Raw genomic sequence first — 19,947 nt, 5'->3', positions numbered from 1 at the left:
GCTGCCAAAATTGGGCTATTTGAATGGTTAGAACATTAGGGTAGTAAACTATATAAAGCTTACAGCACCTGGTATTCCCAGGCGGTCTCCCATCCAAGTACTAACCAGGCCCGACCCTGCTTAGCTTCCGAGATCAGACGAGTTCGGGCGTTCTCAAGGTGGTATGGCCGTAAGCGAAATCTGCTGCCAAAATTGGGCTATTTGAATGGTTAGAACATTAGGGTAGTAAACTATATAAAGCTTACAGCACCTGGTATTCCCAGGCGGTCTCCCATCCAAGTACTAACCAGGCCCGACCCTGCTTAGCTTCCGAGACCAGACGAGTTCGGGCGTTCTCAAGGTGGTATGGCCGTAAGCGAAATCTGCTGCCAAAATTGGGCTATTTGAATGGTTAGAACATTAGGGTAGTAAACTATATAAAGCTTACAGCACCTGGTATTCCCAGGCGGTCTCCCATCCAAGTACTAACCAGGCCCGACCCTGCTTAGCTTCCGAGATCAGACGAGTTCGGGCGTTCTCAAGGTGGTATGGCCGTAAGCGAAATCTGCTGCCAAAATTGGGCTATTTGAATGGTTAGAACATTAGGGTAGTAAACTATATAAAGCTTACAGCACCTGGTATTCCCAGGCGGTCTCCCATCCAAGTACTAACCAGGCCCGACCCTGCTTAGCTTCCGAGATCAGACGAGTTCGGGCGTTCTCAAGGTGGTATGGTCGTAAGCGAAATCTGCTGCCAAAATTGGGCTATTTGAATGGTTAGAACATTAGGGTAGTAAACTACATAAAGCTTACAGCACCTGGTATTCCCAGGCGGTCTCCCATCCAAGTACTAACCAGGCCCGACCCTGCTTAGCTTCCGAGATCAGACGAGTTCGGGCGTTCTCAAGGTGGTATGGCCGTAAGCGAAATCTGCTGCCAAAATTGGGCTATTTGAATGGTTAGAACATTAGGGTAGTAAACTACATAAAGCTTACAGCACCTGGTATTCCCAGGCGGTCTCCCATCCAAGTACTAACCAGGCCCGACCCTGCTTAGCTTCCGAGATCAGACGAGTTCGGGCGTTCTCAAGGTGGTATGGCCGTAAGCGAAATCTGCTGCCAAAATTGGGCTATTTGAATGGTTAGAACATTAGGGTAGTAAACTACATAAAGCTTACAGCACCTGGTATTCCCAGGCGGTCTCCCATCCAAGTACTAACCAGGCCCGACCCTGCTTAGCTTCCGAGATCAGACGAGTTCGGGCGTTCTCAAGGTGGTATGGCCGTAAGCGAAATCTGCAGCCAAAATTGGGCTATTTGAAGAAGAAAAAAAAGAGACTCTTTCAGGCTTTCTGAAGAAACTGAGAGACTATTTCAGGAATTTTGAGGGGAAAAAAGACAATTTAGGATTTTTGAAACATTTCATTGACTCTTTTTTTTTTTTTTTTTTTTTAAACAATAAAGCTTACAGCACCTGGTATTCCCAGGCGGTCTCCCATCCAAGTACTAACCAGGCCCGACCCTGCTTAGCTTCCGAGATCAGACGAGTTCGGGCGTTCTCAAGGTGGTATGGCCGTAAGCGAAATCTGCTGCCAAAATTGGGCTATTTGAATGGTTAGAACATTAGGGTAGTAAACTATATAAAGCTTACAGCACCTGGTATTCCCAGGCGGTCTCCCATCCAAGTACTAACCAGGCCCGACCCTGCTTAGCTTCCGAGATCAGACGAGTTCGGGCGTTCTCAAGGTGGTATGGCCGTAAGCGAAATCTGCTGCCAAAATTGGGCTATTTGAATGGTTAGAACATTAGGGTAGTAAACTATATAAAGCTTACAGCACCTGGTATTCCCAGGCGGTCTCCCATCCAAGTACTAACCAGGCCCGACCCTGCTTAGCTTCCGAGATCAGACGAGTTCGGGCGTTCTCAAGGTGGTATGGCCGTAAGCGAAATCTGCTGCCAAAATTGGGCTATTTGAATGGTTAGAACATTAGGGTAGTAAACTATATAAAGCTTACAGCACCTGGTATTCCCAGGCGGTCTCCCATCCAAGTACTAACCAGGCCCGACCCTGCTTAGCTTCCGAGATCAGACGAGTTCGGGCGTTCTCAAGGTGGTATGGCCGTAAGCGAAATCTGCTGCCAAAATTGGGCTATTTGAATGGTTAGAACATTAGGGTAGTAAACTATATAAAGCTTACAGCACCTGGTATTCCTAGGCGGTCTCCCATCCAAGTACTAACCAGGCCCGACCCTGCTTAGCTTCCGAGATCAGACGAGTTCGGGCGTTCTCAAGGTGGTATGGCCGTAAGCGAAATCTGCTGCCAAAATTGGGCTATTTGAATAGTTAAAACATTAGGGTAGTAAACTATATAAAGCTTACAGCACCTGGTATTCCCAGGCGGTCTCCCATCCAAGTACTAACCAGGCCCGACCCTGCTTAGCTTCCGAGATCAGACGAGTTCGGGCGTTCTCAAGGTGGTATGGCCGTAAGCGAAATCTGCTGCCAAAATTGGGCTATTTGAATAGTTAAAACATTAGGGTAGTAAACTATATAAAGCTTACAGCACCTGGTATTCCCAGGCGGTCTCCCATCCAAGTACTAACCAGGCCCGACCCTGCTTAGCTTCCGAGATCAGACGAGTTCGGGCGTTCTCAAGGTGGTATGGCCGTAAGCGAAATCTGCTGCCAAAATTGGGCTATTTGAATGGTTAGAACATTAGGGTAGTAAACTATATAAAGCTTACAGCACCTGGTATGCCCATGCGGTCTCCCATCCAAGTACTAACCAGGCCCGACCCTGCTTAGCTTCCGAGATCAGACGAGTTCGGGCGTTCTCAAGGTGGTATGGCCGTAAGCGAAATCTGCTGCCAAAATTGGGCTATTTGAATAGTTAAAACATTAGGGTAGTAAACTATATAAAGCTTACAGCACCTGGTATTCCCAGGCGGTCTCCCATCCAAGTACTAACCAGGCCCGACCCTGCTTAGCTTCCGAGATCAGACGAGTTCGGGCGTTCTCAAGGTGGTATGGCCGTAAGCGAAATCTGCTGCCAAAATTGGGCTATTTGAATGGTTAGAACATTAGGGTAGTAAACTATATAAAGCTTACAGCACCTGGTATTCCCAGGCGGTCTCCCATCCAAGTACTAACCAGGCCCGACCCTGCTTAGCTTCCGAGATCAGACGAGTTCGGGCGTTCTCAAGGTGGTATGGCCGTAAGCGAAATCTGCTGCCAAAATTGGGCTATTTGAATGGTTAGAACATTAGGGTAGTAAACTACATAAAGCTTACAGCACCTGGTATTCCCAGGCGGTCTCCCATCCAAGTACTAACCAGGCCCGACCCTGCTTAGCTTCCGAGATCAGACGAGTTCGGGCGTTCTCAAGGTGGTATGGTCGTAAGCGAAATCTCCAGCCAAAATTGGGCTATTTGAATGGTTAGAACATTAGGGTAGTAAACTACATAAAGCTTACAGCACCTGGTATTCCCAGGCGGTCTCCCATCCAAGTACTAACCAGGCCCGACCCTGCTTAGCTTCCGAGATCAGACGAGTTCGGGCGTTCTCAAGGTGGTATGGTCGTAAGCGAAATCTCCAGCCAAAATTGGGCTATTTGAATGGTTAGAACATTAGGGTAGTAAACTACATAAAGCTTACAGCACCTGGTATTCCCAGGCGGTCTCCCATCCAAGTACTAACCAGGCCCGACCCTGCTTAGCTTCCGAGATCAGACGAGTTCGGGCGTTCTCAAGGTGGTATGGCCGTAAGCGAAATCTGCAGCCAAAATTGGGCTATTTGAAGAAGAAAAAAAAGAGACTCTTTCAGGCTTTCTGAAGAAACTGAGAGACTATTTCAGGAATTTTGAGGGGAAAAAAGACAATTTAGGATTTTTGAAACATTTCATTGACTCTTTTTTTTTTTTTTTTTTTTTTAAACAATAAAGCTTACAGCACCTGGTATTCCCAGGCGGTCTCCCATCCAAGTACTAACCAGGCCCGACCCTGCTTAGCTTCCGAGATCAGACGAGTTCGGGCGTTCTCAAGGTGGTATGGCCGTAAGCGAAATCTGCTGCCAAAATTGGGCTATTTGAATGGTTAGAACATTAGGGTAGTAAACTACATAAAGCTTACAGCACCTGGTATTCCCAGGCGGTCTCCCATCCAAGTACTAACCAGGCCCGACCCTGCTTAGCTTCCGAGATCAGACGAGTTCGGGCGTTCTCAAGGTGGTATGGTCGTAAGCGAAATCTCCTGCCAAAATTGGGCTATTTGAATGGTTAGAACATTAGGGTAGTAAACTACATAAAGCTTACAGCACCTGGTATTCCCAGGCGGTCTCCCATCCAAGTACTAACCAGGCCCGACCCTGCTTAGCTTCCGAGATCAGACGAGTTCGGGCGTTCTCAAGGTGGTATGGCCGTAAGCGAAATCTGCTGCCAAAATTGGGCTATTTGAATGGTTAGAACATTAGGGTAGTAAACTACATAAAGCTTACAGCACCTGGTATTCCCAGGCGGTCTCCCATCCAAGTACTAACCAGGCCCGACCCTGCTTAGCTTCCGAGATCAGACGAGTTCGGGCGTTCTCAAGGTGGTATGGCCGTAAGCGAAATCTGCAGCCAAAATTGGGCTATTTGAAGAAGAAAAAAAAGAGACTCTTTCAGGCTTTCTGAAGAAACTGAGAGACTATTTCAGGAATTTTGAGGGGAAAAAAGACAATTTAGGATTTTTGAAACATTTCATTGACTCTTTTTTTTTTTTTTTTTTTTAAACAATAAAGCTTACAGCACCTGGTATTCCCAGGCGGTCTCCCATCCAAGTACTAACCAGGCCCGACCCTGCTTAGCTTCCGAGATCAGACGAGTTCGGGCGTTCTCAAGGTGGTATGGCCGTAAGCGAAATCTGCTGCCAAAATTGGGCTATTTGAATAGTTAAAACATTAGGGTAGTAAACTATATAAAGCTTACAGCACCTGGTATTCCCAGGCGGTCTCCCATCCAAGTACTAACCAGGCCCGACCCTGCTTAGCTTCCGAGATCAGACGAGTTCGGGCGTTCTCAAGGTGGTATGGCCGTAAGCGAAATCTGCTGCCAAAATTGGGCTATTTGAATGGTTAGAACATTAGGGTAGTAAACTATATAAAGCTTACAGCACCTGGTATTCCCAGGCGGTCTCCCATCCAAGTACTAACCAGGCCCGACCCTGCTTAGCTTCCGAGATCAGACGAGTTCGGGCGTTCTCAAGGTGTTATGGCCGTAAGCGAAATCTGCTGCCAAAATTGGGCTATTTGAATAGTTAAAACATTAGGGTAGTAAACTATATAAAGCTTACAGCACCTGGTATTCCCAGGCGGTCTCCCATCCAAGTACTAACCAGGCCCGACCCTGCTTAGCTTCCGAGATCAGACGAGTTCGGGCGTTCTCAAGGTGGTATGGCCGTAAGCGAAATCTGCTGCCAAAATTGGGCTATTTGAATGGTTAGAACATTAGGGTAGTAAACTATATAAAGCTTACAGCACCTGGTATTCCCAGGCGGTCTCCCATCCAAGTACTAACCAGGCCCGACCCTGCTTAGCTTCCGAGATCAGACGAGTTCGGGCGTTCTCAAGGTGGTATGGCCGTAAGCGAAATCTGCTGCCAAAATTGGGCTATTTGAATGGTTAGAACATTAGGGTAGTAAACTACATAAAGCTTACAGCACCTGGTATTCCCAGGCGGTCTCCCATCCAAGTACTAACCAGGCCCGACCCTGCTTAGCTTCCGAGATCAGACGAGTTCGGGCGTTCTCAAGGTGGTATGGTCGTAAGCGAAATCTCCTGCCAAAATTGGGCTATTTGAATGGTTAGAACATTAGGGTAGTAAACTACATAAAGCTTACAGCACCTGGTATTCCCAGGCGGTCTCCCATCCAAGTACTAACCAGGCCCGACCCTGCTTAGCTTCCGAGATCAGACGAGTTCGGGCGTTCTCAAGGTGGTATGGCCGTAAGCGAAATCTGCTGCCAAAATTGGGCTATTTGAATGGTTAGAACATTAGGGTAGTAAACTACATAAAGCTTACAGCACCTGGTATTCCCAGGCGGTCTCCCATCCAAGTACTAACCAGGCCCGACCCTGCTTAGCTTCCGAGATCAGACGAGTTCGGGCGTTCTCAAGGTGGTATGGCCGTAAGCGAAATCTGCAGCCAAAATTGGGCTATTTGAAGAAGAAAAAAAAGAGACTCTTTCAGGCTTTCTGAAGAAACTGAGAGACTATTTCAGGAATTTTGAGGGGAAAAAAGACAATTTAGGATTTTTGAAACATTTCATTGACTCTTTTTTTTTTTTTTTTTTTAAACAATAAAGCTTACAGCACCTGGTATTCCCAGGCGGTCTCCCATCCAAGTACTAACCAGGCCCGACCCTGCTTAGCTTCCGAGATCAGACGAGTTCGGGCGTTCTCAAGGTGGTATGGCCGTAAGCGAAATCTGCTGCCAAAATTGGGCTATTTGAATAGTTAAAACATTAGGGTAGTAAACTATATAAAGCTTACAGCACCTGGTATTCCCAGGCGGTCTCCCATCCAAGTACTAACCAGGCCCGACCCTGCTTAGCTTCCGAGATCAGACGAGTTCGGGCGTTCTCAAGGTGGTATGGCCGTAAGCGAAATCTGCTGCCAAAATTGGGCTATTTGAATGGTTAGAACATTAGGGTAGTAAACTATATAAAGCTTACAGCACCTGGTATTCCCAGGCGGTCTCCCATCCAAGTACTAACCAGGCCCGACCCTGCTTAGCTTCCGAGATCAGACGAGTTCGGGCGTTCTCAAGGTGGTATGGCCGTAAGCGAAATCTGCTGCCAAAATTGGGCTATTTGAATAGTTAAAACATTAGGGTAGTAAACTATATAAAGCTTACAGCACCTGGTATTCCCAGGCGGTCTCCCATCCAAGTACTAACCAGGCCCGACCCTGCTTAGCTTCCGAGATCAGACGAGTTCGGGCGTTCTCAAGGTGGTATGGCCGTAAGCGAAATCTGCTGCCAAAATTGGGCTATTTGAATGGTTAGAACATTAGGGTAGTAAACTATATAAAGCTTACAGCACCTGGTATTCCCAGGCGGTCTCCCATCCAAGTACTAACCAGGCCCGACCCTGCTTAGCTTCCGAGATCAGACGAGTTCGGGCGTTCTCAAGGTGGTATGGCCGTAAGCGAAATCTGCTGCCAAAATTGGGCTATTTGAATGGTTAGAACATTAGGGTAGTAAACTACATAAAGCTTACAGCACCTGGTATTCCCAGGCGGTCTCCCATCCAAGTACTAACCAGGCCCGACCCTGCTTAGCTTCCGAGATCAGACGAGTTCGGGCGTTCTCAAGGTGGTATGGCCGTAAGCGAAATCTGCAGCCAAAATTGGGCTATTTGAAGAAGAAAAAAAAGAGACTCTTTCAGGCTTTCTGAAGAAACTGAGAGACTATTTCAGGAATTTTGAGGGGAAAAAAGACAATTTAGGATTTTTGAAACATTTCATTGACTCTTTTTTTTTTTTTTTTTTTTTTAAACAATAAAGCTTACAGCACCTGGTATTCCCAGGCGGTCTCCCATCCAAGTACTAACCAGGCCCGACCCTGCTTAGCTTCCGAGATCAGACGAGTTCGGGCGTTCTCAAGGTGGTATGGCCGTAAGCGAAATCTGCTGCCAAAATTGGGCTATTTGAATAGTTAAAACATTAGGGTAGTAAACTATATAAAGCTTACAGCACCTGGTATTCCCAGGCGGTCTCCCATCCAAGTACTAACCAGGCCCGACCCTGCTTAGCTTCCGAGATCAGACGAGTTCGGGCGTTCTCAAGGTGGTATGGCCGTAAGCGAAATCTGCTGCCAAAATTGGGCTATTTGAATGGTTAGAACATTAGGGTAGTAAACTATATAAAGCTTACAGCACCTGGTATTCCCAGGCGGTCTCCCATCCAAGTACTAACCAGGCCCGACCCTGCTTAGCTTCCGAGATCAGACGAGTTTGGGCGTTCTCAAGGTGGTATGGCCGTAAGCGAAATCTGCTGCCAAAATTGGGCTATTTGAATAGTTAAAACATTAGGGTAGTAAACTATATAAAGCTTACAGCACCTGGTATTCCCAGGCGGTCTCCCATCCAAGTACTAACCAGGCCCGACCCTGCTTAGCTTCCGAGATCAGACGAGTTCGGGCGTTCTCAAGGTGGTATGGCCGTAAGCGAAATCTGCTGCCAAAATTGGGCTATTTGAATGGTTAGAACATTAGGGTAGTAAACTATATAAAGCTTACAGCACCTGGTATTCCCAGGCGGTCTCCCATCCAAGTACTAACCAGGCCCGACCCTGCTTAGCTTCCGAGATCAGACGAGTTCGGGCGTTCTCAAGGTGGTATGGCCGTAAGCGAAATCTGCTGCCAAAATTGGGCTATTTGAATGGTTAGAACATTAGGGTAGTAAACTATATAAAGCTTACAGCACCTGGTATTCCCAGGCGGTCTCCCATCCAAGTACTAACCAGGCCCGACCCTGCTTAGCTTCCGAGACCAGACGAGTTCGGGCGTTCTCAAGGTGGTATGGCCGTAAGCGAAATCTGCTGCCAAAATTGGGCTATTTGAATGGTTAGAACATTAGGGTAGTAAACTATATAAAGCTTACAGCACCTGGTATTCCCAGGCGGTCTCCCATCCAAGTACTAACCAGGCCCGACCCTGCTTAGCTTCCGAGATCACACGAGTTCGGGCGTTCTCAAGGTGGTATGGCCGTAAGCGAAATCTGCTGCCAAAATTGGGCTATTTGAATGGTTAGAACATTAGGGTAGTAAACTATATAAAGCTTACAGCACCTGGTATTCCCAGGCGGTCTCCCATCCAAGTACTAACCAGGCCCGACCCTGCTTAGCTTCCGAGATCAGACGAGTTCGGGCGTTCTCAAGGTGGTATGGCCGTAAGCGAAATCTGCTGCCAAAATTGGGCTATTTGAATGGTTAGAACATTAGGGTAGTAAACTACATAAAGCTTACAGCACCTGGTATTCCCAGGCGGTCTCCCATCCAAGTACTAACCAGGCCCGACCCTGCTTAGCTTCCGAGATCAGACGAGTTCGGGCGTTCTCAAGGTTGTATGGTCGTAAGCGAAATCTCCTGCCAAAATTGGGCTATTTGAATGGTTAGAACATTAGGGTAGTAAACTACATAAAGCTTACAGCACCTGGTATTCCCAGGCGGTCTCCCATCCAAGTACTAACCAGGCCCGACCCTGCTTAGCTTCCGAGATCAGACGAGTTCGGGCGTTCTCAAGGTGGTATGGCCGTAAGCGAAATCTGCTGCCAAAATTGGGCTATTTGAATGGTTAGAACATTAGGGTAGTAAACTATATAAAGCTTACAGCACCTGGTATTCCCAGGCGGTCTCCCATCCAAGTACTAACCAGGCCCGACCCTGCTTAGCTTCCGAGATCAGACGAGTACGGGCGTTCTCAAGGTGGTATGGCCGTAAGCGAAATCTGCTGCCAAAATTGGGCTATTTGAATGGTTAGAACATTAGGGTAGTAAACTATATAAAGCTTACAGCACCTGGTATTCCCAGGCGGTCTCCCATCCAAGTACTAACCAGGCCCGACCCTGCTTAGCTTCCGAGATCAGACGAGTTCGGGCGTTCTCAAGGTGGTATGGCCGTAAGCGAAATCTGCTGCCAAAATTGGGCTATTTGAATGGTTAGAACATTAGGGTAGTAAACTACATAAAGCTTACAGCACCTGGTATTCCCAGGCGGTCTCCCATCCAAGTACTAACCAGGCCCGACCCTGCTTAGCTTCCGAGATCAGACGAGTTCGGGCGTTCTCAAGGTGGTATGGTCGTAAGCGAAATCTCCTGCCAAAATTGGGCTATTTGAATGGTTAGAACATTAGGGTAGTAAACTACATAAAGCTTACAGCACCTGGTATTCCCAGGCGGTCTCCCATCCAAGTACTAACCAGGCCCGACCCTGCTTAGCTTCCGAGATCAGACGAGTTCGGGCGTTCTCAAGGTGGTATGGCCGTAAGCGAAATCTGCTGCCAAAATTGGGCTATTTGAATGGTTAGAACATTAGGGTAGTAAACTACATAAAGCTTACAGCACCTGGTATTCCCAGGCGGTCTCCCATCCAAGTACTAACCAGGCCCGACCCTGCTTAGCTTCCGAGATCAGACGAGTTCGGGCGTTCTCAAGGTGGTATGGCCGTAAGCGAAATCCGCAGCCAAAATTGGGCTATTTGAAGAAGAAAAAAAAGAGACTCTTTCAGGCTTTCTGAAGAAACTGAGAGACTATTTCAGGAATTTTGAGGGGAAAAAAGACAATTTAGGATTTTTGAAACATTTCATTGACTCTTTTTTTTTTTTTTTTTTTTTTAAACAATAAAGCTTACAGCACCTGGTATTCCCAGGCGGTCTCCCATCCAAGTACTAACCAGGCCCGACCCTGCTTAGCTTCCGAGATCAGACGAGTTCGGGCGTTCTCAAGGTGGTATGGCCGTAAGCGAAATCTGCTGCCAAAATTGGGCTATTGGAATAGTTAAAACATTAGGGTAGTAAACTATATAAAGCTTACAGCACCTGGTATTCCCAGGCGGTCTCCCATCCAAGTACTAACCAGGCCCGACCCTGCTTAGCTTCCGAGATCAGACGAGTTCGGGCGTTCTCAAGGTGGTATGGCCGTAAGCGAAATCTGCTGCCAAAATTGGGCTATTTGAATGGTTAGAACATTAGGGTAGTAAACTATATAAAGCTTACAGCACCTGGTATTCCCAGGCGGTCTCCCATCCAAGTACTAACCAGGCCCGACCCTGCTTAGCTTCCGAGATCAGACGAGTTCGGGCGTTCTCAAGGTGGTATGGCCGTAAGCGAAATCTGCTGCCAAAATTGGGCTATTTGAATAGTTAAAACATTAGGGTAGTAAACTATATAAAGCTTACAGCACCTGGTATTCCCAGGCGGTCTCCCATCCAAGTACTAACCAGGCCCGACCCTGCTTAGCTTCCGAGATCAGACGAGTTCGGGCGTTCTCAAGGTGGTATGGCCGTAAGCGAAATCTGCTGCCAAAATTGGGCTATTTGAATGGTTAGAACATTAGGGTAGTAAACTATATAAAGCTTACAGCACCTGGTATTCCCAGGCGGTCTCCCATCCAAGTACTAACCAGGCCCGACCCTGCTTAGCTTCCGAGATCAGACGAGTTCGGGCGTTCTCAAGGTGGTATGGCCGTAAGCGAAATCTGCTGCCAAAATTGGGCTATTTGAATGGTTAGAACATTAGGGTAGTAAACTATATAAAGCTTACAGCACCTGGTATTCCCAGGCGGTCTCCCATCCAAGTACTAACCAGGCCCGACCCTGCTTAGCTTCCGAGACCAGACGAGTTCGGGCGTTCTCAAGGTGGTATGGCCGTAAGCGAAATCTGCTGCCAAAATTGGGCTATTTGAATGGTTAGAACATTAGGGTAGTAAACTATATAAAGCTTACAGCACCTGGTATTCCCAGGCGGTCTCCCATCCAAGTACTAACCAGGCCCGACCCTGCTTAGCTTCCGAGATCAGACGAGTTCGGGCGTTCTCAAGGTGGTATGGCCGTAAGCGAAATCTGCTGCCAAAATTGGGCTATTTGAATGGTTAGAACATTAGGGTAGTAAACTATATAAAGCTTACAGCACCTGGTATTCCCAGGCGGTCTCCCATCCAAGTACTAACCAGGCCCGACCCTGCTTAGCTTCCGAGATCAGACGAGTTCGGGCGTTCTCAAGGTGGTATGGTCGTAAGCGAAATCTGCTGCCAAAATTGGGCTATTTGAATGGTTAGAACATTAGGGTAGTAAACTACATAAAGCTTACAGCACCTGGTATTCCCAGGCGGTCTCCCATCCAAGTACTAACCAGGCCCGACCCTGCTTAGCTTCCGAGATCAGACGAGTTCGGGCGTTCTCAAGGTGGTATGGCCGTAAGCGAAATCTGCTGCCAAAATTGGGCTATTTGAATGGTTAGAACATTAGGGTAGTAAACTACATAAAGCTTACAGCACCTGGTATTCCCAGGCGGTCTCCCATCCAAGTACTAACCAGGCCCGACCCTGCTTAGCTTCCGAGATCAGACGAGTTCGGGCGTTCTCAAGGTGGTATGGCCGTAAGCGAAATCTGCTGCCAAAATTGGGCTATTTGAATGGTTAGAACATTAGGGTAGTAAACTACATAAAGCTTACAGCACCTGGTATTCCCAGGCGGTCTCCCATCCAAGTACTAACCAGGCCCGACCCTGCTTAGCTTCCGAGATCAGACGAGTTCGGGCGTTCTCAAGGTGGTATGGCCGTAAGCGAAATCTGCAGCCAAAATTGGGCTATTTGAAGAAGAAAAAAAAGAGACTCTTTCAGGCTTTCTGAAGAAACTGAGAGACTATTTCAGGAATTTTGAGGGGAAAAAAGACAATTTAGGATTTTTGAAACATTTCATTGACTCTTTTTTTTTTTTTTTTTTTTAAACAATAAAGCTTACAGCACCTGGTATTCCCAGGCGGTCTCCCATCCAAGTACTAACCAGGCCCGACCCTGCTTAGCTTCCGAGATCAGACGAGTTCGGGCGTTCTCAAGGTGGTATGGCCGTAAGCGAAATCTGCTGCCAAAATTGGGCTATTTGAATGGTTAGAACATTAGGGTAGTAAACTATATAAAGCTTACAGCACCTGGTATTCCCAGGCGCTCTCCCATCCAAGTACTAACCAGGCCCGACCCTGCTTAGCTTCCGAGATCAGACGAGTTCGGGCGTTCTCAAGGTGGTATGGCCGTAAGCGAAATCTGCTGCCAAAATTGGGCTATTTGAATAGTTAAAACATTAGGGTAGTAAACTATATAAAGCTTACAGCACCTGGTATTCCCAGGCGGTCTCCCATCCAAGTACTAACCAGGCCCGACCCTGCTTAGCTTCCGAGATCAGACGAGTTCGGGCGTTCTCAAGGTGGTATGGCCGTAAGCGAAATCTGCTGCCAAAATTGGGCTATTTGAATGGTTAGAACATTAGGGTAGTAAACTATATAAAGCTTACAGCACCTGGTATTCCCAGGCGGTCTCCCATCCAAGTACTAACCAGGCCCGACCCTGCTTAGCTTCCGAGATCAGACGAGTTCGGGCGTTCTCAAGGTGGTATGGCCGTAAGCGAAATCTGCTGCCAAAATTGGGCTATTTGAATGGTTAGAACATTAGGGTAGTAAACTATATAAAGCTTACAGCACCTGGTATTCCCAGGCGGTCTCCCATCCAAGTACTAACCAGGCCCGACCCTGCTTAGCTTCCGAGATCAGACGAGTTCGGGCGTTCTCAAGGTGGTATGGCCGTAAGCGAAATCTGCTGCCAAAATTGGGCTATTTGAATGGTTAGAACATTAGGGTAGTAAACTATATAAAGCTTACAGCACCTGGTATTCCTAGGCGGTCTCCCATCCAAGTACTAACCAGGCCCGACCCTGCTTAGCTTCCGAGATCAGACGAGTTCGGGCGTTCTCAAGGTGGTATGGCCGTAAGCGAAATCTGCTGCCAAAATTGGGCTATTTGAATAGTTAAAACATTAGGGTAGTAAACTATATAAAGCTTACAGCACCTGGTATTCCCAGGCGGTCTCCCATCCAAGTACTAACCAGGCCCGACCCTGCTTAGCTTCCGAGATCAGACGAGTTCGGGCGTTCTCAAGGTGGTATGGCCGTAAGCGAAATCTGCTGCCAAAATTGGGCTATTTGAATAGTTAAAACATTAGGGTAGTAAACTATATAAAGCTTACAGCACCTGGTATTCCCAGGCGGTCTCCCATCCAAGTACTAACCAGGCCCGACCCTGCTTAGCTTCCGAGATCAGACGAGTTCGGGCGTTCTCAAGGTGGTATGGCCGTAAGCGAAATCTGCTGCCAAAATTGGGCTATTTGAATGGTTAGAACATTAGGGTAGTAAACTATATAAAGCTTACAGCACCTGGTATGCCCATGCGGTCTCCCATCCAAGTACTAACCAGGCCCGACCCTGCTTAGCTTCCGAGATCAGACGAGTTCGGGCGTTCTCAAGGTGGTATGGCCGTAAGCGAAATCTGCTGCCAAAATTGGGCTATTTGAATAGTTAAAACATTAGGGTAGTAAACTATATAAAGCTTACAGCACCTGGTATTCCCAGGCGGTCTCCCATCCAAGTACTAACCAGGCCCGACCCTGCTTAGCTTCCGAGATCAGACGAGTTCGGGCGTTCTCAAGGTGGTATGGCCGTAAGCGAAATCTGCTGCCAAAATTGGGCTATTTGAATGGTTAGAACATTAGGGTAGTAAACTATATAAAGCTTACAGCACCTGGTATTCCCAGGCGGTCTCCCATCCAAGTACTAACCAGGCCCGACCCTGCTTAGCTTCCGAGATCAGACGAGTTCGGGCGTTCTCAAGGTGGTATGGCCGTAAGCGAAATCTGCTGCCAAAATTGGGCTATTTGAATGGTTAGAACATTAGGGTAGTAAACTACATAAAGCTTACAGCACCTGGTATTCCCAGGCGGTCTCCCATCCAAGTACTAACCAGGCCCGACCCTGCTTAGCTTCCGAGATCAGACGAGTTCGGGCGTTCTCAAGGTGGTATGGTCGTAAGCGAAATCTCCAGCCAAAATTGGGCTATTTGAATGGTTAGAACATTAGGGTAGTAAACTACATAAAGCTTACAGCACCTGGTATTCCCAGGCGGTCTCCCATCCAAGTACTAACCAGGCCCGACCCTGCTTAGCTTCCGAGATCAGACGAGTTCGGGCGTTCTCAAGGTGGTATGGTCGTAAGCGAAATCTCCAGCCAAAATTGGGCTATTTGAATGGTTAGAACATTAGGGTAGTAAACTACATAAAGCTTACAGCACCTGGTATTCCCAGGCGGTCTCCCATCCAAGTACTAACCAGGCCCGACCCTGCTTAGCTTCCGAGATCAGACGAGTTCGGGCGTTCTCAAGGTGGTATGGCCGTAAGCGAAATCTGCAGCCAAAATTGGGCTATTTGAAGAAGAAAAAAAAGAGACTCTTTCAGGCTTTCTGAAGAAACTGAGAGACTATTTCAGGAATTTTGAGGGGAAAAAAGACAATTTAGGATTTTTGAAACATTTCATTGACTCTTTTTTTTTTTTTTTTTTTTTTAAACAATAAAGCTTACAGCACCTGGTATTCCCAGGCGGTCTCCCATCCAAGTACTAACCAGGCCCGACCCTGCTTAGCTTCCGAGATCAGACGAGTTCGGGCGTTCTCAAGGTGGTATGGCCGTAAGCGAAATCTGCTGCCAAAATTGGGCTATTTGAATGGTTAGAACATTAGGGTAGTAAACTACATAAAGCTTACAGCACCTGGTATTCCCAGGCGGTCTCCCATCCAAGTACTAACCAGGCCCGACCCTGCTTAGCTTCCGAGATCAGACGAGTTCGGGCGTTCTCAAGGTGGTATGGTCGTAAGCGAAATCTCCTGCCAAAATTGGGCTATTTGAATGGTTAGAACATTAGGGTAGTAAACTACATAAAGCTTACAGCACCTGGTATTCCCAGGCGGTCTCCCATCCAAGTACTAACCAGGCCCGACCCTGCTTAGCTTCCGAGATCAGACGAGTTCGGGCGTTCTCAAGGTGGTATGGCCGTAAGCGAAATCTGCTGCCAAAATTGGGCTATTTGAATGGTTAGAACATTAGGGTAGTAAACTACATAAAGCTTACAGCACCTGGTATTCCCAGGCGGTCTCCCATCCAAGTACTAACCAGGCCCGACCCTGCTTAGCTTCCGAGATCAGACGAGTTCGGGCGTTCTCAAGGTGGTATGGCCGTAAGCGAAATCTGCAGCCAAAATTGGGCTATTTGAAGAAGAAAAAAAAGAGACTCTTTCAGGCTTTCTGAAGAAACTGAGAGACTATTTCAGGAATTTTGAGGGGAAAAAAGACAATTTAGGATTTTTGAAACATTTCATTGACTCTTTTTTTTTTTTTTTTTTTAAACAATAAAGCTTACAGCACCTGGTATTCCCAGGCGGTCTCCCATCCAAGTACTAACCAGGCCCGACCCTGCTTAGCTTCCGAGATCAGACGAGTTCGGGCGTTCTCAAGGTGGTATGGCCGTAAGCGAAATCTGCTGCCAAAATTGGGCTATTTGAATAGTTAAAACATTAGGGTAGTAAACTATATAAAGCTTACAGCACCTGGTATTCCCAGGCGGTCTCCCATCCAAGTACTAACCAGGCCCGACCCTGCTTAGCTTCCGAGATCAGACGAGTTCGGGCGTTCTCAAGGTGGTATGGCCGTAAGCGAAATCTGCTGCCAAAATTGGGCTATTTGAATGGTTAGAACATTAGGGTAGTAAACTATATAAAGCTTACAGCACCTGGTATTCCCAGGCGGTCTCCCATCCAAGTACTAACCAGGCCCGACCCTGCTTAGCTTCCGAGATCAGACGAGTTCGGGCGTTCTCAAGGTGTTATGGCCGTAAGCGAAATCTGCTGCCAAAATTGGGCTATTTGAATAGTTAAAACATTAGGGTAGTAAACTATATAAAGCTTACAGCACCTGGTATTCCCAGGCGGTCTCCCATCCAAGTACTAACCAGGCCCGACCCTGCTTAGCTTCCGAGATCAGACGAGTTCGGGCGTTCTCAAGGTGGTATGGCCGTAAGCGAAATCTGCTGCCAAAATTGGGCTATTTGAATGGTTAGAACATTAGGGTAGTAAACTATATAAAGCTTACAGCACCTGGTATTCCCAGGCGGTCTCCCATCCAAGTACTAACCAGGCCCGACCCTGCTTAGCTTCCGAGATCAGACGAGTTCGGGCGTTCTCAAGGTGGTATGGCCGTAAGCGAAATCTGCTGCCAAAATTGGGCTATTTGAATGGTTAGAACATTAGGGTAGTAAACTACATAAAGCTTACAGCACCTGGTATTCCCAGGCGGTCTCCCATCCAAGTACTAACCAGGCCCGACCCTGCTTAGCTTCCGAGATCAGACGAGTTCGGGCGTTCTCAAGGTGGTATGGTCGTAAGCGAAATCTCCTGCCAAAATTGGGCTATTTGAATGGTTAGAACATTAGGGTAGTAAACTACATAAAGCTTACAGCACCTGGTATTCCCAGGCGGTCTCCCATCCAAGTACTAACCAGGCCCGACCCTGCTTAGCTTCCGAGATCAGACGAGTTCGGGCGTTCTCAAGGTGGTATGGCCGTAAGCGAAATCTGCTGCCAAAATTGGGCTATTTGAATGGTTAGAACATTAGGGTAGTAAACTACATAAAGCTTACAGCACCTGGTATTCCCAGGCGGTCTCCCATCCAAGTACTAACCAGGCCCGACCCTGCTTAGCTTCCGAGATCAGACGAGTTCGGGCGTTCTCAAGGTGGTATGGCCGTAAGCGAAATCTGCAGCCAAAATTGGGCTATTTGAAGAAGAAAAAAAAGAGACTCTTTCAGGCTTTCTGAAGAAACTGAGAGACTATTTCAGGAATTTTGAGGGGAAAAAAGACAATTTAGGATTTTTGAAACATTTCATTGACTCTTTTTTTTTTTTTTTTTTTTTAAACAATAAAGCTTACAGCACCTGGTATTCCCAGGCGGTCTCCCATCCAAGTACTAACCAGGCCCGACCCTGCTTAGCTTCCGAGATCAGACGAGTTCGGGCGTTCTCAAGGTGGTATGGCCGTAAGCGAAATCTGCTGCCAAAATTGGGCTATTTGAATAGTTAAAACATTAGGGTAGTAAACTATATAAAGCTTACAGCACCTGGTATTCCCAGGCGGTCTCCCATCCAAGTACTAACCAGGCCCGACCCTGCTTAGCTTCCGAGATCAGACGAGTTCGGGCGTTCTCAAGGTGGTATGGCCGTAAGCGAAATCTGCTGCCAAAATTGGGCTATTTGAATGGTTAGAACATTAGGGTAGTAAACTATATAAAGCTTACAGCACCTGGTATTCCCAGGCGGTCTCCCATCCAAGTACTAACCAGGCCCGACCCTGCTTAGCTTCCGAGATCAGACGAGTTCGGGCGTTCTCAAGGTGTTATGGCCGTAAGCGAAATCTGCTGCCAAAATTGGGCTATTTGAATAGTTAAAACATTAGGGTAGTAAACTATATAAAGCTTACAGCACCTGGTATTCCCAGGCGGTCTCCCATCCAAGTACTAACCAGGCCCGACCCTGCTTAGCTTCCGAGATCAGACGAGTTCGGGCGTTCTCAAGGTGGTATGGCCGTAAGCGAAATCTGCTGCCAAAATTGGGCTATTTGAATGGTTAGAACATTAGGGTAGTAAACTATATAAAGCTTACAGCACCTGGTATTCCCAGGCGGTCTCCCATCCAAGTACTAACCAGGCCCGACCCTGCTTAGCTTCCGAGATCAGACGAGTTCGGGCGTTCTCAAGGTGGTATGGCCGTAAGCGAAATCTGCTGCCAAAATTGGGCTATTTGAATGGTTAGAACATTAGGGTAGTAAACTACATAAAGCTTACAGCACCTGGTATTCCCAGGCGGTCTCCCATCCAAGTACTAACCAGGCCCGACCCTGCTTAGCTTCCGAGATCAGACGAGTTCGGGCGTTCTCAAGGTGGTATGGTCGTAAGCGAAATCTCCTGCCAAAATTGGGCTATTTGAATGGTTAGAACATTAGGGTAGTAAACTACATAAAGCTTACAGCACCTGGTATTCCCAGGCGGTCTCCCATCCAAGTACTAACCAGGCCCGACCCTGCTTAGCTTCCGAGATCAGACGAGTTCGGGCGTTCTCAAGGTGGTATGGCCGTAAGCGAAATCTGCTGCCAAAATTGGGCTATTTGAATGGTTAGAACATTAGGGTAGTAAACTACATAAAGCTTACAGCACCTGGTATTCCCAGGCGGTCTCCCATCCAAGTACTAACCAGGCCCGACCCTGCTTAGCTTCCGAGATCAGACGAGTTCGGGCGTTCTCAAGGTGGTATGGCCGTAAGCGAAATCTGCAGCCAAAATTGGGCTATTTGAAGAAGAAAAAAAAGAGACTCTTTCAGGCTTTCTGAAGAAACTGAGAGACTATTTCAGGAATTTTGAGGGGAAAAAAGACAATTTAGGATTTTTGAAACATTTCATTGACTCTTTTTTTTTTTTTTTTTTTAAACAATAAAGCTTACAGCACCTGGTATTCCCAGGCGGTCTCCCATCCAAGTACTAACCAGGCCCGACCCTGCTTAGCTTCCGAGATCAGACGAGTTCGGGCGTTCTCAAGGTGGTATGGCCGTAAGCGAAATCTGCTGCCAAAATTGGGCTATTTGAATAGTTAAAACATTAGGGTAGTAAACTATATAAAGCTTACAGCACCTGGTATTCCCAGGCGGTCTCCCATCCAAGTACTAACCAGGCCCGACCCTGCTTAGCTTCCGAGATCAGACGAGTTCGGGCGTTCTCAAGGTGGTATGGCCGTAAGCGAAATCTGCTGCCAAAATTGGGCTATTTGAATGGTTAGAACATTAGGGTAGTAAACTATATAAAGCTTACAGCACCTGGTATTCCCAGGCGGTCTCCCATCCAAGTACTAACCAGGCCCGACCCTGCTTAGCTTCCGAGATCAGACGAGTTCGGGCGTTCTCAAGGTGGTATGGCCGTAAGCGAAATCTGCTGCCAAAATTGGGCTATTTGAATAGTTAAAACATTAGGGTAGTAAACTATATAAAGCTTACAGCACCTGGTATTCCCAGGCGGTCTCCCATCCAAGTACTAACCAGGCCCGACCCTGCTTAGCTTCCGAGATCAGACGAGTTCGGGCGTTCTCAAGGTGGTATGGCCGTAAGCGAAATCTGCTGCCAAAATTGGGCTATTTGAATGGTTAGAACATTAGGGTAGTAAACTATATAAAGCTTACAGCACCTGGTATTCCCAGGCGGTCTCCCATCCAAGTACTAACCAGGCCCGACCCTGCTTAGCTTCCGAGATCAGACGAGTTCGGGCGTTCTCAAGGTGGTATGGCCGTAAGCGAAATCTGCTGCCAAAATTGGGCT

At 47.4% G+C, this 19,947-nt stretch overlaps 102 non-coding genes and 1 pseudogene across 102 annotated transcripts; all 103 read right to left on the bottom strand.

Moving 5' to 3' along the window:
• Positions 1-56: 56 nt before the first annotated feature.
• Positions 57-175, bottom strand: LOC148983061 (5S ribosomal RNA). The gene has a single exon (XR_016163417.1). It is a non-coding gene; the product is annotated as a 5S ribosomal RNA (ribosomal RNA).
• Positions 176-238: 63 nt separating this feature from the next.
• Positions 239-357, bottom strand: LOC148983060 (5S ribosomal RNA). The gene has a single exon (XR_016161002.1). It is a non-coding gene; the product is annotated as a 5S ribosomal RNA (ribosomal RNA).
• Positions 358-420: 63 nt separating this feature from the next.
• Positions 421-539, bottom strand: LOC148983059 (5S ribosomal RNA). Its single transcript, XR_016163406.1, has one exon. It is a non-coding gene; the product is annotated as a 5S ribosomal RNA (ribosomal RNA).
• Positions 540-602: 63 nt separating this feature from the next.
• Positions 603-721, bottom strand: LOC148983058 (5S ribosomal RNA). Its single transcript, XR_016162694.1, has one exon. It is a non-coding gene; the product is annotated as a 5S ribosomal RNA (ribosomal RNA).
• Positions 722-784: 63 nt separating this feature from the next.
• Positions 785-903, bottom strand: LOC148983057 (5S ribosomal RNA). Its single transcript, XR_016163394.1, has one exon. It is a non-coding gene; the product is annotated as a 5S ribosomal RNA (ribosomal RNA).
• A 63-nt stretch (positions 904-966) lies between these two features.
• LOC148983056 (5S ribosomal RNA) lies at positions 967-1,085 on the bottom strand. Its single transcript, XR_016163383.1, has one exon. It is a non-coding gene; the product is annotated as a 5S ribosomal RNA (ribosomal RNA).
• A 63-nt stretch (positions 1,086-1,148) lies between these two features.
• Positions 1,149-1,267, bottom strand: LOC148983055 (5S ribosomal RNA). Its single transcript, XR_016163372.1, has one exon. It is a non-coding gene; the product is annotated as a 5S ribosomal RNA (ribosomal RNA).
• A 171-nt stretch (positions 1,268-1,438) lies between these two features.
• Positions 1,439-1,557, bottom strand: LOC148983054 (5S ribosomal RNA). The gene has a single exon (XR_016163361.1). It is a non-coding gene; the product is annotated as a 5S ribosomal RNA (ribosomal RNA).
• Positions 1,558-1,620: 63 nt separating this feature from the next.
• Positions 1,621-1,739, bottom strand: LOC148983053 (5S ribosomal RNA). Its single transcript, XR_016163350.1, has one exon. It is a non-coding gene; the product is annotated as a 5S ribosomal RNA (ribosomal RNA).
• A 63-nt stretch (positions 1,740-1,802) lies between these two features.
• On the bottom strand, positions 1,803-1,921 carry LOC148983052 (5S ribosomal RNA). The gene has a single exon (XR_016163339.1). It is a non-coding gene; the product is annotated as a 5S ribosomal RNA (ribosomal RNA).
• A 63-nt stretch (positions 1,922-1,984) lies between these two features.
• On the bottom strand, positions 1,985-2,103 carry LOC148983051 (5S ribosomal RNA). The gene has a single exon (XR_016163328.1). It is a non-coding gene; the product is annotated as a 5S ribosomal RNA (ribosomal RNA).
• A 63-nt stretch (positions 2,104-2,166) lies between these two features.
• On the bottom strand, positions 2,167-2,285 carry LOC148983050 (5S ribosomal RNA). Its single transcript, XR_016162181.1, has one exon. It is a non-coding gene; the product is annotated as a 5S ribosomal RNA (ribosomal RNA).
• A 63-nt stretch (positions 2,286-2,348) lies between these two features.
• On the bottom strand, positions 2,349-2,467 carry LOC148983049 (5S ribosomal RNA). The gene has a single exon (XR_016163317.1). It is a non-coding gene; the product is annotated as a 5S ribosomal RNA (ribosomal RNA).
• Positions 2,468-2,530: 63 nt separating this feature from the next.
• LOC148983048 (5S ribosomal RNA) lies at positions 2,531-2,649 on the bottom strand. Its single transcript, XR_016163306.1, has one exon. It is a non-coding gene; the product is annotated as a 5S ribosomal RNA (ribosomal RNA).
• Positions 2,650-2,712: 63 nt separating this feature from the next.
• On the bottom strand, positions 2,713-2,831 carry LOC148983047 (5S ribosomal RNA). Its single transcript, XR_016163086.1, has one exon. It is a non-coding gene; the product is annotated as a 5S ribosomal RNA (ribosomal RNA).
• Positions 2,832-2,894: 63 nt separating this feature from the next.
• Positions 2,895-3,013, bottom strand: LOC148983046 (5S ribosomal RNA). The gene has a single exon (XR_016163295.1). It is a non-coding gene; the product is annotated as a 5S ribosomal RNA (ribosomal RNA).
• Positions 3,014-3,076: 63 nt separating this feature from the next.
• Positions 3,077-3,195, bottom strand: LOC148983045 (5S ribosomal RNA). The gene has a single exon (XR_016163284.1). It is a non-coding gene; the product is annotated as a 5S ribosomal RNA (ribosomal RNA).
• Positions 3,196-3,258: 63 nt separating this feature from the next.
• Positions 3,259-3,377, bottom strand: LOC148983044 (5S ribosomal RNA). Its single transcript, XR_016162693.1, has one exon. It is a non-coding gene; the product is annotated as a 5S ribosomal RNA (ribosomal RNA).
• A 63-nt stretch (positions 3,378-3,440) lies between these two features.
• Positions 3,441-3,559, bottom strand: LOC148983043 (5S ribosomal RNA). The gene has a single exon (XR_016162692.1). It is a non-coding gene; the product is annotated as a 5S ribosomal RNA (ribosomal RNA).
• Positions 3,560-3,622: 63 nt separating this feature from the next.
• On the bottom strand, positions 3,623-3,741 carry LOC148983042 (5S ribosomal RNA). The gene has a single exon (XR_016163273.1). It is a non-coding gene; the product is annotated as a 5S ribosomal RNA (ribosomal RNA).
• A 172-nt stretch (positions 3,742-3,913) lies between these two features.
• On the bottom strand, positions 3,914-4,032 carry LOC148983041 (5S ribosomal RNA). The gene has a single exon (XR_016163262.1). It is a non-coding gene; the product is annotated as a 5S ribosomal RNA (ribosomal RNA).
• A 63-nt stretch (positions 4,033-4,095) lies between these two features.
• LOC148983040 (5S ribosomal RNA) lies at positions 4,096-4,214 on the bottom strand. Its single transcript, XR_016162691.1, has one exon. It is a non-coding gene; the product is annotated as a 5S ribosomal RNA (ribosomal RNA).
• A 63-nt stretch (positions 4,215-4,277) lies between these two features.
• On the bottom strand, positions 4,278-4,396 carry LOC148983039 (5S ribosomal RNA). The gene has a single exon (XR_016163251.1). It is a non-coding gene; the product is annotated as a 5S ribosomal RNA (ribosomal RNA).
• Positions 4,397-4,459: 63 nt separating this feature from the next.
• Positions 4,460-4,578, bottom strand: LOC148983038 (5S ribosomal RNA). Its single transcript, XR_016163240.1, has one exon. It is a non-coding gene; the product is annotated as a 5S ribosomal RNA (ribosomal RNA).
• A 170-nt stretch (positions 4,579-4,748) lies between these two features.
• LOC148983037 (5S ribosomal RNA) lies at positions 4,749-4,867 on the bottom strand. The gene has a single exon (XR_016163229.1). It is a non-coding gene; the product is annotated as a 5S ribosomal RNA (ribosomal RNA).
• Positions 4,868-4,930: 63 nt separating this feature from the next.
• LOC148983036 (5S ribosomal RNA) lies at positions 4,931-5,049 on the bottom strand. The gene has a single exon (XR_016163218.1). It is a non-coding gene; the product is annotated as a 5S ribosomal RNA (ribosomal RNA).
• Positions 5,050-5,112: 63 nt separating this feature from the next.
• LOC148983035 (5S ribosomal RNA) lies at positions 5,113-5,231 on the bottom strand. The gene has a single exon (XR_016163148.1). It is a non-coding gene; the product is annotated as a 5S ribosomal RNA (ribosomal RNA).
• Positions 5,232-5,294: 63 nt separating this feature from the next.
• On the bottom strand, positions 5,295-5,413 carry LOC148983034 (5S ribosomal RNA). Its single transcript, XR_016163206.1, has one exon. It is a non-coding gene; the product is annotated as a 5S ribosomal RNA (ribosomal RNA).
• A 63-nt stretch (positions 5,414-5,476) lies between these two features.
• On the bottom strand, positions 5,477-5,595 carry LOC148983033 (5S ribosomal RNA). The gene has a single exon (XR_016163195.1). It is a non-coding gene; the product is annotated as a 5S ribosomal RNA (ribosomal RNA).
• A 63-nt stretch (positions 5,596-5,658) lies between these two features.
• Positions 5,659-5,777, bottom strand: LOC148983032 (5S ribosomal RNA). Its single transcript, XR_016162690.1, has one exon. It is a non-coding gene; the product is annotated as a 5S ribosomal RNA (ribosomal RNA).
• Positions 5,778-5,840: 63 nt separating this feature from the next.
• Positions 5,841-5,959, bottom strand: LOC148983031 (5S ribosomal RNA). Its single transcript, XR_016163184.1, has one exon. It is a non-coding gene; the product is annotated as a 5S ribosomal RNA (ribosomal RNA).
• Positions 5,960-6,022: 63 nt separating this feature from the next.
• On the bottom strand, positions 6,023-6,141 carry LOC148983030 (5S ribosomal RNA). The gene has a single exon (XR_016163174.1). It is a non-coding gene; the product is annotated as a 5S ribosomal RNA (ribosomal RNA).
• A 169-nt stretch (positions 6,142-6,310) lies between these two features.
• Positions 6,311-6,429, bottom strand: LOC148983029 (5S ribosomal RNA). Its single transcript, XR_016163163.1, has one exon. It is a non-coding gene; the product is annotated as a 5S ribosomal RNA (ribosomal RNA).
• A 63-nt stretch (positions 6,430-6,492) lies between these two features.
• Positions 6,493-6,611, bottom strand: LOC148983028 (5S ribosomal RNA). The gene has a single exon (XR_016163152.1). It is a non-coding gene; the product is annotated as a 5S ribosomal RNA (ribosomal RNA).
• A 63-nt stretch (positions 6,612-6,674) lies between these two features.
• On the bottom strand, positions 6,675-6,793 carry LOC148983027 (5S ribosomal RNA). Its single transcript, XR_016163142.1, has one exon. It is a non-coding gene; the product is annotated as a 5S ribosomal RNA (ribosomal RNA).
• A 63-nt stretch (positions 6,794-6,856) lies between these two features.
• On the bottom strand, positions 6,857-6,975 carry LOC148983026 (5S ribosomal RNA). The gene has a single exon (XR_016163130.1). It is a non-coding gene; the product is annotated as a 5S ribosomal RNA (ribosomal RNA).
• A 63-nt stretch (positions 6,976-7,038) lies between these two features.
• LOC148983025 (5S ribosomal RNA) lies at positions 7,039-7,157 on the bottom strand. The gene has a single exon (XR_016163119.1). It is a non-coding gene; the product is annotated as a 5S ribosomal RNA (ribosomal RNA).
• A 63-nt stretch (positions 7,158-7,220) lies between these two features.
• On the bottom strand, positions 7,221-7,339 carry LOC148983024 (5S ribosomal RNA). The gene has a single exon (XR_016163108.1). It is a non-coding gene; the product is annotated as a 5S ribosomal RNA (ribosomal RNA).
• A 172-nt stretch (positions 7,340-7,511) lies between these two features.
• LOC148983023 (5S ribosomal RNA) lies at positions 7,512-7,630 on the bottom strand. The gene has a single exon (XR_016163096.1). It is a non-coding gene; the product is annotated as a 5S ribosomal RNA (ribosomal RNA).
• Positions 7,631-7,693: 63 nt separating this feature from the next.
• LOC148983022 (5S ribosomal RNA) lies at positions 7,694-7,812 on the bottom strand. Its single transcript, XR_016163085.1, has one exon. It is a non-coding gene; the product is annotated as a 5S ribosomal RNA (ribosomal RNA).
• Positions 7,813-7,875: 63 nt separating this feature from the next.
• Positions 7,876-7,994, bottom strand: LOC148983021 (5S ribosomal RNA). Its single transcript, XR_016163275.1, has one exon. It is a non-coding gene; the product is annotated as a 5S ribosomal RNA (ribosomal RNA).
• Positions 7,995-8,057: 63 nt separating this feature from the next.
• LOC148983020 (5S ribosomal RNA) lies at positions 8,058-8,176 on the bottom strand. The gene has a single exon (XR_016163074.1). It is a non-coding gene; the product is annotated as a 5S ribosomal RNA (ribosomal RNA).
• Positions 8,177-8,239: 63 nt separating this feature from the next.
• LOC148983019 (5S ribosomal RNA) lies at positions 8,240-8,358 on the bottom strand. Its single transcript, XR_016163063.1, has one exon. It is a non-coding gene; the product is annotated as a 5S ribosomal RNA (ribosomal RNA).
• Positions 8,359-8,421: 63 nt separating this feature from the next.
• On the bottom strand, positions 8,422-8,540 carry LOC148983018 (5S ribosomal RNA). The gene has a single exon (XR_016161001.1). It is a non-coding gene; the product is annotated as a 5S ribosomal RNA (ribosomal RNA).
• Positions 8,541-8,603: 63 nt separating this feature from the next.
• On the bottom strand, positions 8,604-8,722 carry LOC148983017 (5S ribosomal RNA). Its single transcript, XR_016161586.1, has one exon. It is a non-coding gene; the product is annotated as a 5S ribosomal RNA (ribosomal RNA).
• A 63-nt stretch (positions 8,723-8,785) lies between these two features.
• LOC148983016 (5S ribosomal RNA) lies at positions 8,786-8,904 on the bottom strand. The gene has a single exon (XR_016163052.1). It is a non-coding gene; the product is annotated as a 5S ribosomal RNA (ribosomal RNA).
• A 63-nt stretch (positions 8,905-8,967) lies between these two features.
• Positions 8,968-9,086, bottom strand: LOC148983015 (5S ribosomal RNA; annotated as a pseudogene).
• Positions 9,087-9,149: 63 nt separating this feature from the next.
• LOC148983014 (5S ribosomal RNA) lies at positions 9,150-9,268 on the bottom strand. Its single transcript, XR_016163041.1, has one exon. It is a non-coding gene; the product is annotated as a 5S ribosomal RNA (ribosomal RNA).
• A 63-nt stretch (positions 9,269-9,331) lies between these two features.
• LOC148983013 (5S ribosomal RNA) lies at positions 9,332-9,450 on the bottom strand. Its single transcript, XR_016163039.1, has one exon. It is a non-coding gene; the product is annotated as a 5S ribosomal RNA (ribosomal RNA).
• A 63-nt stretch (positions 9,451-9,513) lies between these two features.
• LOC148983012 (5S ribosomal RNA) lies at positions 9,514-9,632 on the bottom strand. The gene has a single exon (XR_016163030.1). It is a non-coding gene; the product is annotated as a 5S ribosomal RNA (ribosomal RNA).
• Positions 9,633-9,695: 63 nt separating this feature from the next.
• LOC148983011 (5S ribosomal RNA) lies at positions 9,696-9,814 on the bottom strand. The gene has a single exon (XR_016162689.1). It is a non-coding gene; the product is annotated as a 5S ribosomal RNA (ribosomal RNA).
• Positions 9,815-9,877: 63 nt separating this feature from the next.
• Positions 9,878-9,996, bottom strand: LOC148983010 (5S ribosomal RNA). The gene has a single exon (XR_016163019.1). It is a non-coding gene; the product is annotated as a 5S ribosomal RNA (ribosomal RNA).
• A 63-nt stretch (positions 9,997-10,059) lies between these two features.
• Positions 10,060-10,178, bottom strand: LOC148983009 (5S ribosomal RNA). Its single transcript, XR_016163008.1, has one exon. It is a non-coding gene; the product is annotated as a 5S ribosomal RNA (ribosomal RNA).
• A 172-nt stretch (positions 10,179-10,350) lies between these two features.
• LOC148983008 (5S ribosomal RNA) lies at positions 10,351-10,469 on the bottom strand. Its single transcript, XR_016162997.1, has one exon. It is a non-coding gene; the product is annotated as a 5S ribosomal RNA (ribosomal RNA).
• A 63-nt stretch (positions 10,470-10,532) lies between these two features.
• LOC148983007 (5S ribosomal RNA) lies at positions 10,533-10,651 on the bottom strand. Its single transcript, XR_016162985.1, has one exon. It is a non-coding gene; the product is annotated as a 5S ribosomal RNA (ribosomal RNA).
• Positions 10,652-10,714: 63 nt separating this feature from the next.
• Positions 10,715-10,833, bottom strand: LOC148983006 (5S ribosomal RNA). Its single transcript, XR_016162974.1, has one exon. It is a non-coding gene; the product is annotated as a 5S ribosomal RNA (ribosomal RNA).
• Positions 10,834-10,896: 63 nt separating this feature from the next.
• LOC148983005 (5S ribosomal RNA) lies at positions 10,897-11,015 on the bottom strand. Its single transcript, XR_016162963.1, has one exon. It is a non-coding gene; the product is annotated as a 5S ribosomal RNA (ribosomal RNA).
• A 63-nt stretch (positions 11,016-11,078) lies between these two features.
• On the bottom strand, positions 11,079-11,197 carry LOC148983004 (5S ribosomal RNA). Its single transcript, XR_016162952.1, has one exon. It is a non-coding gene; the product is annotated as a 5S ribosomal RNA (ribosomal RNA).
• Positions 11,198-11,260: 63 nt separating this feature from the next.
• Positions 11,261-11,379, bottom strand: LOC148983003 (5S ribosomal RNA). Its single transcript, XR_016161000.1, has one exon. It is a non-coding gene; the product is annotated as a 5S ribosomal RNA (ribosomal RNA).
• Positions 11,380-11,442: 63 nt separating this feature from the next.
• LOC148983002 (5S ribosomal RNA) lies at positions 11,443-11,561 on the bottom strand. Its single transcript, XR_016162941.1, has one exon. It is a non-coding gene; the product is annotated as a 5S ribosomal RNA (ribosomal RNA).
• A 63-nt stretch (positions 11,562-11,624) lies between these two features.
• Positions 11,625-11,743, bottom strand: LOC148983001 (5S ribosomal RNA). Its single transcript, XR_016162688.1, has one exon. It is a non-coding gene; the product is annotated as a 5S ribosomal RNA (ribosomal RNA).
• A 63-nt stretch (positions 11,744-11,806) lies between these two features.
• Positions 11,807-11,925, bottom strand: LOC148983000 (5S ribosomal RNA). The gene has a single exon (XR_016162930.1). It is a non-coding gene; the product is annotated as a 5S ribosomal RNA (ribosomal RNA).
• Positions 11,926-11,988: 63 nt separating this feature from the next.
• LOC148982999 (5S ribosomal RNA) lies at positions 11,989-12,107 on the bottom strand. Its single transcript, XR_016162919.1, has one exon. It is a non-coding gene; the product is annotated as a 5S ribosomal RNA (ribosomal RNA).
• A 63-nt stretch (positions 12,108-12,170) lies between these two features.
• On the bottom strand, positions 12,171-12,289 carry LOC148982998 (5S ribosomal RNA). The gene has a single exon (XR_016162908.1). It is a non-coding gene; the product is annotated as a 5S ribosomal RNA (ribosomal RNA).
• A 170-nt stretch (positions 12,290-12,459) lies between these two features.
• On the bottom strand, positions 12,460-12,578 carry LOC148982997 (5S ribosomal RNA). The gene has a single exon (XR_016162897.1). It is a non-coding gene; the product is annotated as a 5S ribosomal RNA (ribosomal RNA).
• A 63-nt stretch (positions 12,579-12,641) lies between these two features.
• On the bottom strand, positions 12,642-12,760 carry LOC148982996 (5S ribosomal RNA). The gene has a single exon (XR_016163578.1). It is a non-coding gene; the product is annotated as a 5S ribosomal RNA (ribosomal RNA).
• A 63-nt stretch (positions 12,761-12,823) lies between these two features.
• On the bottom strand, positions 12,824-12,942 carry LOC148982995 (5S ribosomal RNA). Its single transcript, XR_016162886.1, has one exon. It is a non-coding gene; the product is annotated as a 5S ribosomal RNA (ribosomal RNA).
• Positions 12,943-13,005: 63 nt separating this feature from the next.
• LOC148982994 (5S ribosomal RNA) lies at positions 13,006-13,124 on the bottom strand. The gene has a single exon (XR_016162874.1). It is a non-coding gene; the product is annotated as a 5S ribosomal RNA (ribosomal RNA).
• A 63-nt stretch (positions 13,125-13,187) lies between these two features.
• Positions 13,188-13,306, bottom strand: LOC148982993 (5S ribosomal RNA). Its single transcript, XR_016162863.1, has one exon. It is a non-coding gene; the product is annotated as a 5S ribosomal RNA (ribosomal RNA).
• A 63-nt stretch (positions 13,307-13,369) lies between these two features.
• LOC148982992 (5S ribosomal RNA) lies at positions 13,370-13,488 on the bottom strand. Its single transcript, XR_016162180.1, has one exon. It is a non-coding gene; the product is annotated as a 5S ribosomal RNA (ribosomal RNA).
• Positions 13,489-13,551: 63 nt separating this feature from the next.
• LOC148982991 (5S ribosomal RNA) lies at positions 13,552-13,670 on the bottom strand. The gene has a single exon (XR_016162852.1). It is a non-coding gene; the product is annotated as a 5S ribosomal RNA (ribosomal RNA).
• A 63-nt stretch (positions 13,671-13,733) lies between these two features.
• Positions 13,734-13,852, bottom strand: LOC148982990 (5S ribosomal RNA). The gene has a single exon (XR_016162841.1). It is a non-coding gene; the product is annotated as a 5S ribosomal RNA (ribosomal RNA).
• Positions 13,853-13,915: 63 nt separating this feature from the next.
• LOC148982989 (5S ribosomal RNA) lies at positions 13,916-14,034 on the bottom strand. The gene has a single exon (XR_016163084.1). It is a non-coding gene; the product is annotated as a 5S ribosomal RNA (ribosomal RNA).
• Positions 14,035-14,097: 63 nt separating this feature from the next.
• On the bottom strand, positions 14,098-14,216 carry LOC148982988 (5S ribosomal RNA). The gene has a single exon (XR_016162830.1). It is a non-coding gene; the product is annotated as a 5S ribosomal RNA (ribosomal RNA).
• A 63-nt stretch (positions 14,217-14,279) lies between these two features.
• On the bottom strand, positions 14,280-14,398 carry LOC148982987 (5S ribosomal RNA). The gene has a single exon (XR_016162819.1). It is a non-coding gene; the product is annotated as a 5S ribosomal RNA (ribosomal RNA).
• A 63-nt stretch (positions 14,399-14,461) lies between these two features.
• On the bottom strand, positions 14,462-14,580 carry LOC148982986 (5S ribosomal RNA). The gene has a single exon (XR_016162687.1). It is a non-coding gene; the product is annotated as a 5S ribosomal RNA (ribosomal RNA).
• A 63-nt stretch (positions 14,581-14,643) lies between these two features.
• On the bottom strand, positions 14,644-14,762 carry LOC148982985 (5S ribosomal RNA). The gene has a single exon (XR_016162685.1). It is a non-coding gene; the product is annotated as a 5S ribosomal RNA (ribosomal RNA).
• Positions 14,763-14,825: 63 nt separating this feature from the next.
• LOC148982984 (5S ribosomal RNA) lies at positions 14,826-14,944 on the bottom strand. The gene has a single exon (XR_016162808.1). It is a non-coding gene; the product is annotated as a 5S ribosomal RNA (ribosomal RNA).
• A 172-nt stretch (positions 14,945-15,116) lies between these two features.
• On the bottom strand, positions 15,117-15,235 carry LOC148982983 (5S ribosomal RNA). The gene has a single exon (XR_016162797.1). It is a non-coding gene; the product is annotated as a 5S ribosomal RNA (ribosomal RNA).
• Positions 15,236-15,298: 63 nt separating this feature from the next.
• LOC148982982 (5S ribosomal RNA) lies at positions 15,299-15,417 on the bottom strand. Its single transcript, XR_016162684.1, has one exon. It is a non-coding gene; the product is annotated as a 5S ribosomal RNA (ribosomal RNA).
• Positions 15,418-15,480: 63 nt separating this feature from the next.
• Positions 15,481-15,599, bottom strand: LOC148982981 (5S ribosomal RNA). Its single transcript, XR_016162786.1, has one exon. It is a non-coding gene; the product is annotated as a 5S ribosomal RNA (ribosomal RNA).
• A 63-nt stretch (positions 15,600-15,662) lies between these two features.
• LOC148982980 (5S ribosomal RNA) lies at positions 15,663-15,781 on the bottom strand. Its single transcript, XR_016162775.1, has one exon. It is a non-coding gene; the product is annotated as a 5S ribosomal RNA (ribosomal RNA).
• Positions 15,782-15,950: 169 nt separating this feature from the next.
• Positions 15,951-16,069, bottom strand: LOC148982979 (5S ribosomal RNA). Its single transcript, XR_016162762.1, has one exon. It is a non-coding gene; the product is annotated as a 5S ribosomal RNA (ribosomal RNA).
• A 63-nt stretch (positions 16,070-16,132) lies between these two features.
• Positions 16,133-16,251, bottom strand: LOC148982978 (5S ribosomal RNA). Its single transcript, XR_016162751.1, has one exon. It is a non-coding gene; the product is annotated as a 5S ribosomal RNA (ribosomal RNA).
• Positions 16,252-16,314: 63 nt separating this feature from the next.
• Positions 16,315-16,433, bottom strand: LOC148982977 (5S ribosomal RNA). Its single transcript, XR_016163147.1, has one exon. It is a non-coding gene; the product is annotated as a 5S ribosomal RNA (ribosomal RNA).
• Positions 16,434-16,496: 63 nt separating this feature from the next.
• Positions 16,497-16,615, bottom strand: LOC148982976 (5S ribosomal RNA). The gene has a single exon (XR_016162740.1). It is a non-coding gene; the product is annotated as a 5S ribosomal RNA (ribosomal RNA).
• Positions 16,616-16,678: 63 nt separating this feature from the next.
• On the bottom strand, positions 16,679-16,797 carry LOC148982975 (5S ribosomal RNA). The gene has a single exon (XR_016162729.1). It is a non-coding gene; the product is annotated as a 5S ribosomal RNA (ribosomal RNA).
• Positions 16,798-16,860: 63 nt separating this feature from the next.
• On the bottom strand, positions 16,861-16,979 carry LOC148982974 (5S ribosomal RNA). Its single transcript, XR_016162683.1, has one exon. It is a non-coding gene; the product is annotated as a 5S ribosomal RNA (ribosomal RNA).
• Positions 16,980-17,042: 63 nt separating this feature from the next.
• On the bottom strand, positions 17,043-17,161 carry LOC148982973 (5S ribosomal RNA). Its single transcript, XR_016162718.1, has one exon. It is a non-coding gene; the product is annotated as a 5S ribosomal RNA (ribosomal RNA).
• Positions 17,162-17,224: 63 nt separating this feature from the next.
• LOC148982972 (5S ribosomal RNA) lies at positions 17,225-17,343 on the bottom strand. The gene has a single exon (XR_016162707.1). It is a non-coding gene; the product is annotated as a 5S ribosomal RNA (ribosomal RNA).
• A 171-nt stretch (positions 17,344-17,514) lies between these two features.
• LOC148982971 (5S ribosomal RNA) lies at positions 17,515-17,633 on the bottom strand. Its single transcript, XR_016162697.1, has one exon. It is a non-coding gene; the product is annotated as a 5S ribosomal RNA (ribosomal RNA).
• A 63-nt stretch (positions 17,634-17,696) lies between these two features.
• On the bottom strand, positions 17,697-17,815 carry LOC148982970 (5S ribosomal RNA). Its single transcript, XR_016162686.1, has one exon. It is a non-coding gene; the product is annotated as a 5S ribosomal RNA (ribosomal RNA).
• Positions 17,816-17,878: 63 nt separating this feature from the next.
• On the bottom strand, positions 17,879-17,997 carry LOC148982969 (5S ribosomal RNA). The gene has a single exon (XR_016163146.1). It is a non-coding gene; the product is annotated as a 5S ribosomal RNA (ribosomal RNA).
• Positions 17,998-18,060: 63 nt separating this feature from the next.
• Positions 18,061-18,179, bottom strand: LOC148982968 (5S ribosomal RNA). The gene has a single exon (XR_016162675.1). It is a non-coding gene; the product is annotated as a 5S ribosomal RNA (ribosomal RNA).
• Positions 18,180-18,242: 63 nt separating this feature from the next.
• On the bottom strand, positions 18,243-18,361 carry LOC148982967 (5S ribosomal RNA). Its single transcript, XR_016162663.1, has one exon. It is a non-coding gene; the product is annotated as a 5S ribosomal RNA (ribosomal RNA).
• A 63-nt stretch (positions 18,362-18,424) lies between these two features.
• On the bottom strand, positions 18,425-18,543 carry LOC148982966 (5S ribosomal RNA). The gene has a single exon (XR_016162682.1). It is a non-coding gene; the product is annotated as a 5S ribosomal RNA (ribosomal RNA).
• A 63-nt stretch (positions 18,544-18,606) lies between these two features.
• On the bottom strand, positions 18,607-18,725 carry LOC148982965 (5S ribosomal RNA). The gene has a single exon (XR_016162651.1). It is a non-coding gene; the product is annotated as a 5S ribosomal RNA (ribosomal RNA).
• A 63-nt stretch (positions 18,726-18,788) lies between these two features.
• Positions 18,789-18,907, bottom strand: LOC148982964 (5S ribosomal RNA). Its single transcript, XR_016162640.1, has one exon. It is a non-coding gene; the product is annotated as a 5S ribosomal RNA (ribosomal RNA).
• Positions 18,908-19,076: 169 nt separating this feature from the next.
• Positions 19,077-19,195, bottom strand: LOC148982963 (5S ribosomal RNA). Its single transcript, XR_016162629.1, has one exon. It is a non-coding gene; the product is annotated as a 5S ribosomal RNA (ribosomal RNA).
• A 63-nt stretch (positions 19,196-19,258) lies between these two features.
• LOC148982962 (5S ribosomal RNA) lies at positions 19,259-19,377 on the bottom strand. Its single transcript, XR_016162618.1, has one exon. It is a non-coding gene; the product is annotated as a 5S ribosomal RNA (ribosomal RNA).
• A 63-nt stretch (positions 19,378-19,440) lies between these two features.
• Positions 19,441-19,559, bottom strand: LOC148982961 (5S ribosomal RNA). The gene has a single exon (XR_016162607.1). It is a non-coding gene; the product is annotated as a 5S ribosomal RNA (ribosomal RNA).
• Positions 19,560-19,622: 63 nt separating this feature from the next.
• Positions 19,623-19,741, bottom strand: LOC148982960 (5S ribosomal RNA). The gene has a single exon (XR_016162595.1). It is a non-coding gene; the product is annotated as a 5S ribosomal RNA (ribosomal RNA).
• Positions 19,742-19,804: 63 nt separating this feature from the next.
• On the bottom strand, positions 19,805-19,923 carry LOC148982959 (5S ribosomal RNA). Its single transcript, XR_016162584.1, has one exon. It is a non-coding gene; the product is annotated as a 5S ribosomal RNA (ribosomal RNA).
• Between the last annotated feature and the right edge of the window lie 24 nt (positions 19,924-19,947).

Source organism: Pimephales promelas, chromosome 3, assembly GCF_988280905.1.
Source record: "Pimephales promelas chromosome 3, fPimPro1.hap1.1, whole genome shotgun sequence".
NCBI lineage: Eukaryota > Metazoa > Chordata > Actinopteri > Cypriniformes > Leuciscidae > Pimephales > Pimephales promelas.
Note: the sequence above shows the minus strand (reverse complement) of the source record. Positions and strands in the feature narration are given on the sequence as shown.